The sequence below is a fragment of the Rutidosis leptorrhynchoides genome, chromosome 4, assembly GCF_046630445.1.
Source record: "Rutidosis leptorrhynchoides isolate AG116_Rl617_1_P2 chromosome 4, CSIRO_AGI_Rlap_v1, whole genome shotgun sequence".
In the NCBI taxonomy this organism is placed as follows: domain Eukaryota; kingdom Viridiplantae; phylum Streptophyta; class Magnoliopsida; order Asterales; family Asteraceae; genus Rutidosis; species Rutidosis leptorrhynchoides.
The window spans coordinates 71218079-71225847 of NC_092336.1; the positions used below are offsets into that span (position 1 = coordinate 71218079).

Consider the following 7769-nt stretch of genomic DNA (forward strand, 5'->3'; position numbering starts at 1 on the left):
ATTTTGAAATGAAAGATCTTGAAAAAACCAAGTATTACCTTGGATTGCAAATTGAGCATATGCCTAATGGTTTACTTGTACATCAAACAACTTATACCGAAAAGATTTTAAAACATTTTTTTTAAAGACAAACTCATTGTTGTTAGATCACTCGATATTGACACTGATCTATTTCATCCCTGCGAAGATCATGAAAATTTTAACAGATCGGAAGTTCTATATTTTAGTACAATTGAGGTTCTTATGTATCTTATAGATTATACAAGATCTGACATTTCTTTTGCAGTTAATTTGTTGACAAGGTTCAGCTCAGCCCCTACCAAAAGACATTGGAATGGGATCAAACAAATAGTTTGATACCTTCGGGGAACTACTGATTTATAATTATTTTATTCTAACAACTCGAAACAAGATTTGTTTGGTTATACAGATGCAGATTATTTATCCGATCTACATAAAGCTAAATCTCAAACTGGATATGTATTCCTAAATGGAGGCACCGCAATATCATGACGTTCTCAAAACAAACACTTGTTGCAACATCATCAAATCATGCCGAAGTGATTGCATTACATGAAGCTACTCGGGAATGATTTTAGTTAAGATCAATGATACAAATCATTATTGATTCTTGTGGACTAGAACGCTATAAAAGCGTAACAACTATCTATGAAGATAATACAGCTTACATAATACAAATGAAAGAAGAGTATCAAAAATGACAGAACAAAACATAAATGCTGACGAGGCGCTAAAGCTATAAACGGTCTTAACGGTCATAAGTTTGATGGAAAAGAATGGTATATTGGTAAGGCTCAGAAAAAGACTGAAAGGGAATAGGAACTGAAACAACGGTTTGAACAAACCATGAAGGAGACTGTAGACAAATCACGAGAGCCAAACTTGTACATAAAAGATTTAGATGATACAATTTCAGATGAAAACCTCAGATTTTTCTCATATACTCAAGATATCGTAAAAGACAACCAGATTAAAATGAGATACGTTCAATCAACAACTCTGCTGATCTTTATACCAAAGCACTGCTAACTGCTATTTTCAGAACACACGTTCATAATATTGGCATGAGGCATGTTCAGAAGATGTAACAACTCAGGCGTTGCCTACTTGAGGGGGAGTCAACTCTATGCTGCACTCTTTTTCCCTTAGCTAAAGTTTTCTCCCAATGGGTTTTCTTTAGCAAGGGTTTTAACGAGGCAGTACTAGTTATTCTCTAATAAAATTGTCATCCAAGGGGGAGTGTTATAAAATATCTAGATTGTGTTATAAAATATCTAGATTGGATGTTAATTTTATTATTATTATATTTCTTGCATAGTAATATTTTATACTATAAATAGACATGTATGGTAACCATTTAAGGTGCACCATTTCTCTTGAAATATCAATATCAATATTTCTTCTCTCCTTCTTCTCTCTTTTTCTCTCTTTGTTCTTATAACCATTAAAGGTAGTTATAAGCCTACTGAATTATAACATCAACCTCAATATTTATTTTTTTTTTTTTAAATAAACTAAATTTATTATTCTTCCTTAAATAATCTTTTTTATTTATTTATTTATCATTTTCTTAAAATCTGTTTGGTACTTTTTAGAATAACTTATGCTAGCCGAGAGTTGAGTAAATGTTAAGGATAGAAAAAGAAAATGTGCTAAACGATCTTTGATTTTTAATCATTGTCGTTAAAATATACGAGCTTACCAACACTCATTCGCAACGAAGTGCCACTTTTTTATTTCTTGGTTAATTATGTTATCTAACAACATGCATCTTTAGCTTCTTTTATTTATTCATGATATATTTTTTATTTTATTTGTTCACAAGAACTACTTTAATAGTCATAATGTAACACTTAAACTTATTTGAATTATTACATAGGACTTCTAAAAAACTAACTAATATCGTAATCAACATATAATGAGGGTGGTTATTGTACACCACACATAAAAAATACTAATAAATAATTTTTTATCGGTATGATTGATTATGTTTTGTACAAATATATATATTTTTAATATAACGCATGTAATTAAATAATACACCTCCGTAAACCACCTTAAATCAGTATTGCAGAAACTTTCAACGCCGTAACGCGGGGTTACCTCATCATCTTGTTAATACCAAACTTGGTTTATGTGTTGATTGTTATTTGTTAGAAACATGAGCAATTGGAAGTGACTATTTCTATTTACTTGTGGCTCATTTATTTTGTGTTACGTTTTATGTTTACCGGGTCGGGTTTGTAGTATAATATAAAAAGATTAGTCCAGAAGATTAATCTTCTCATTTGACTTGTTTAACATTTGTACTTGTATATGTGTATTCTACTAATGTGTGAGATAATGGTTCAAGTGACTCCTACAACAGTTTAAGATTAATTGCACAGCTGATTAATAGATCTTAAGTCACAATTTGAGCCGTGCATTTGCACGGCATAAAACCTCCTAGTATTGTAACAAAAAAAAAAAGATGTGAGATAATTTTACAAAATATAATAAAATGTGAATGCCCTTAAAAAATCAATTAATACAGTAATAAACGTCAAAAACAATAACCTTTGTTGTTTTTTTTATATAAAAAAAACAATACAAAAAATGTTGTATTCAAATAGTCTACATCTTTATTTAACGTTTTCAAATAACTCAAAAAGATGGGAATACCGAATATGTTTTAATAAAAAGATACATAGATAGAAGTTGTGGTGTGGTCTAGTGGTTGGTGGTCTGCCTCCATTAGGGAATGTTAGGAGTTCGATATCTGTTGGCTACATATTAAAAACATAATTTTATCCATGTCATGAAGTATCCACCTATGACACATTTCTCATATCGTTTGGGGGTAAATGGAAGGGGATTTTACTTGGCCATGCCCATGAATCGGTTTCAAGGTTTCCTCCCAGGCAGCGATGGGGGGGGGGTTATTATCGTTGCATCGGCATAGTCGAAACGGGAGATAATTGCAACGGATGGTTTAGTTCCCCTCGGGTGATCCTAATTGAGGTTATTATCGCTGCATCGGCATAGTCGAAACGGGAGATGATTGCAACGGGTGGTTTAGTCCTCCTCGGGTGATCCTAATTGCTTGATTACCAGAGGTTTTACCTTCTATGGAGAGCCAATGTGCTCGTTCATAGGAGAGTTTCCTTGCTTAAAAAAAAATAAAAAAAAATACGTATAGATAGAGTAAATAAAAAAAGAGTCGGACTATTTATCATCTACTCCGTAGTTCTTAAATTACTGATATAGACTCCGTAATATATATTGGAGTATAAAGTATAAATAATAGATAGAATACGTAGAATATACGGAGTATAGAAATCAATACAGTAATTAATTAATTAGAAATTGTAAATTGTAATACCCTTTTTTTTTTTTTTTTTTTTTTTTTGGCAAAAATATTAATCCCAACTTTTCTCACCTGACCCTTTTCTCACCTGCATATAAAATTCAATCCCAACTTTAAAGTCACGTTCATTTTCCAAACCCTAGATCCAAGATGCATCTATGTTCTCCCTCACACATACGACCGCCATCACCACATGGTAAAACCCTAAATCTAACTTTAAAGCCACTTTCATTTTACAAAAAGAAAACCCACCATTGTTACTGATCTGTCTTTTGTATGTTTTTATCTTCCAACCGGTCCTCCATGCTCAAATATGACGTTCGTTGGTGGCTGATGGAGGTTGGGGAGTGATGTTGAAGTTTGTTAATGTTAACAACGATATGCGTTGATTTGTCAGATCTATACATTTTAAGGGTTCAACACCTCTCAGGTTATGATTTCAACCCAATGTATTATAATTATAGATTATTTTAACGGTGTACATTTTATTTTTTGGTTGTTTTTGTTATATTCTCAGGTTTGTTGGTTTGATTTAACCAAATATTTAGAAATCCGCCCTTAGATGTGTTTATTTCTACATCCAGTAGTGGCGGACGGTGGCTGTGACGGTGGTGGTGGTAACACCGGCGTTGTGTGGGCGGCGGTGGCTGTGACGGTGGTGGTGACGGTGGCTATTTTAATGGTGGCTGTTTAGTTTTAGGCTTTTTAACTTATGTGTGGTTACAGCTGTAACATGTGCTGTGTTTGTTGTAACTTGTTTTTAGAAGGTTGAATTTACATTTACAAACCATACTATAATATATAATCTATCATAGCTTTACTTCTTATTTCAGTTTGGGTTTTAGTTATTAGAAATATACACATGTATGACCCGTTTCATATTTTAAGGTACCGTAGAAGGGTAAACAGATGACGTTATTGGGTCTCATCTTTTAGCTTTTATCTATATATCCACCCACTAAATTGGGTACAATTTTTTTACATCTCTAAACAGCATATAACTATTGACATATAAAATTGCAGGCACGACTGAAGCGGTTAAGAAATAAGGAAAAAAGAGAGCTGTCATCTCTAACAGCAACATAACTTACTAAGACGTTGTAGAATCAAATGTGTTAAACTGGTCAAAAGAGCTACATAACACAAACGAAGAGGAAAAAGTAGCAAAAAGAGAAGGTAAGTTCTAAGTACATGTGTTTATATATTATAATAGTGTTTATTTAATGTAGGTATCTGGTAAGTTCTAACTAACTACATGTGTTTATACCAACGGACTTGTGGTCCAGTGGTACCCGGCCCAAATGATCCTTGGCCTCACGCATGTAAAGATGAAAAGGAATAACCATGCAGGCTCGATTCCGGGTCCTGACATGCTGTAGGGGTTTAATGGTGATGGTGTTTCGCCAGGCTCCAGTGGCATACGGGGTGCGGTTGGATGGGCAGGGCTAACATGTCCCTGCCGATACACATGTTTTGGAAAGGAATTACATGTGTTTATATTTTATGATAGTGTTTATTTAATATTTAATGTAGGTATCTGGTAGTACAAAAGGAGGTAAAAGATAAAATGACTATATGAAGTCAGTTTTAATATATTAGATCTTTTTTTCCACTTATATAGGGATTGAGTTTGTCCTGGACTGTTTGGATTGTAATAAGGTGATATTGCGAAGACGATGCCTATATAAGTGAAACAAAAAAATTTAATAAAGAAATAAAAAAAATTCCTGGGTGTCAAATTATGTCTCAATTGCAACCGTTTTGAAATCAGACACATTTTTACACACTAAATTGAAATTGAAATTGAAATCAAACTCTTTTATGAGCAAAGAAAAAATTGATATACCCTTTATTGAAAAACAGTAATTTAGAGCTAGTGATTTTGACTTATGATTAGACCATCAGACTTTTTATACTTCCAAACTTTGTATGACCTAGTGTGTTTGATCTTATCCTTTTTACTATTTAATTTATATTTATAACATGACTAAAGTTACCAGGTGTGCATGTTTTATGCTTTATATTGTGCCTTCTATCTTTATCTCTATGTTAGATTCCGTGATATACTAGCATAATTTAATAGCTTATTACTAGCTTAGTTAGCTCAACCGATCGCCCTTTTCACCTCTCGTCTTAGGTTTAACTTCAATATGTTAGGTTTGTTATTTCGGTTTAATTTCATTTTCCGTAAGCGTTATGCGAATTGGGTAATTTTTGGATTCGATTTTTAGATGATGAGTTATGAGTTTCGTGTGTAACAGAACTTATGATTGAATGTGATGTGATTTTAAAAACACAGCTAGTGGATTATAGCTTTGCCAACAAAATACAGATAAGTTTGGTTCCATTTAACTGTTGCATGATTATGATTATTAATTATTGATGAAGCCTTCGTTAACTGAAATATTATAGTTTGAGATGAAATGAAATTTACTACAAACATTTAGTTATGATGACTTATTAATCTAGATATTATATCTAACTTTGAAAATTCACCTTGCATATGGCATCTTCATTTGGAGGTTCTAGAAATGACTTTTTGACCATAAGCATCTACAAAATCATGAATTATATCAGTTGGTACATTTTTTCTTTCATCACTTTAAACATTACACCTTTAAACACATGTACCGTTTACTATTATAGTACATGTATGGGCAAGCATGAGGTGTACCATGCACTAGCCCATGAAACAAGTATGGTACAATTCACCAATATGATACAGATCACGCTAATAGAACAAGAGTTTCATCTTTCACCTACCTTCAATCATCTTAAATTTTCACCGGTCAAAAACCAAATTTCAAACACCGTTTAAGAACTTGAAACTCGAAATTAGAATGACGTTGAATAAACCCAACAAAATTCTGGTAAAACAATTGATACTTAAGTTTAAGTAAAAGCATTTTGTAGTTAATAACACAAACAACAAAAACCACAGCATAATTAACTACTGTTACGCCAATAATAGGCACTGTGGGAATTTGGAGTAATGATGCCGCCGCCGTTGGCTTAAAAGTACGTGATGATAAAGTCATCTCTGAACGACTTCTTAAGCTACGAGGTATCAATAGCATGCAAAGTTGAAATAGGGTTTCTGGGTCTGCAATAACCAGCTGTAGAGATGAAATGAACTGCCGGCTTCTGAATCGGCTTTCTAGCGACGGAGGGTTTCGTCGTACGACTAACGGGTGTGACTTTTGAACGTTCAAGTTACTTGTAGCAAAATTATTGAAAGATGAAATAGGGTTACCAGGACTGCAATAATTGGTTACAGAAATAAAGGGAACCGACTGCAATTACCGGTTACAGAACTTTTTGGCGAATGTCAGAGAGGGTTTCGTGGGTACGAGGTTTGAATGGTTCAAGATGGTTGTAGCTAAAGAAGTCTGGAAAGTTGAAATAGGTTTTCGGGAACTTCTATAACCGGTTACAGAGATAAAGGGAACCGACGAATTTCGGGAGGGCTATCCGGCAACGGAGAGAGAGTATCTTGTTGGGAAAGTTCGAGGGGTTATAGAGACCTCAGAAAAATGAGTTTCTTTCATGTAAGAATTCCAAAAGAAACGGCATGTTAGTGTTGTTAATTCAAGTAAAACTGGCGAACATTTAATCGTTGCAGATTTGCAGGTAAATGGAATTGACGACGACACTGTCATGATTGTTTTTTGAAAAGAAAGAGAAAGAAATGTTCGGGAGAGTGTGTTTATGTGTGTGAGAATAGAAAGTTGGATTGGAGAATACGGCTAATGGTTAAAAATTGAAAAAATTTGAATCGATCTTTTCACCTTTTCAATTTTTTTAAAGTTGTAGATTATAAAAATTCGTGCTTCGTTGCGGGGTGGTTTTGGTCGTTTAAAGTTGGGTTGATTGAACGTTAAAGTAAAAAGGTTAACGAGCGTTTAATTGTCCGAATGTTAAACGACTAAAATCAACATGCAGCGAAGCACAAACTTTTATACTTGACAACTTGAAAAAAATTGAAAAAGTGAAAAGGTCGATTTCGATTTTTGCAATTTTTAATCTATTAGCCCTTTTCCCCGATCCAGCTTTTCTATTCTCACACGCATAAACACACTCCCCCAACATTTCTTTCTCTCTTTGTTTTTTCAAAAGACAATTATGACCGCGCCGTCGCCATTTTTGTCAAAATACTTACGTGCAATGATCAAATGTTCGTCAGTTTTACTTAAATTGACAACACTAACTTGTTGTTTCCTTTTGAATTCTTACATGAAAGAAATTCGTTCATTGCTACAACTATCTTGAACCGTTCATTGCAGCCGGTTCCCTTTATCTCTTTAACCGGTTATTGTAGTCCTGGTGAAGTGTGCGAGGTGTAGTACGAAATACTATTATTTTTATTACGAAATACGATATAATTTACACAAGTTTTATTTAT

General features: G+C 33.5%; 1 long non-coding RNA gene across 1 annotated transcript; it reads left to right on the plus strand.

Moving 5' to 3' along the window:
• The first annotated feature begins 3491 nt into the window (after window positions 1–3491).
• LOC139844513 (uncharacterized) lies at window positions 3492–5149 on the plus strand. The gene is made up of 3 exons (XR_011757991.1): window positions 3492–3797; window positions 4391–4543; window positions 4901–5149. It is a non-coding gene; the product is annotated as an uncharacterized lncRNA (long non-coding RNA).
• The last annotated feature ends 2620 nt before the right edge of the window (window positions 5150–7769 follow it).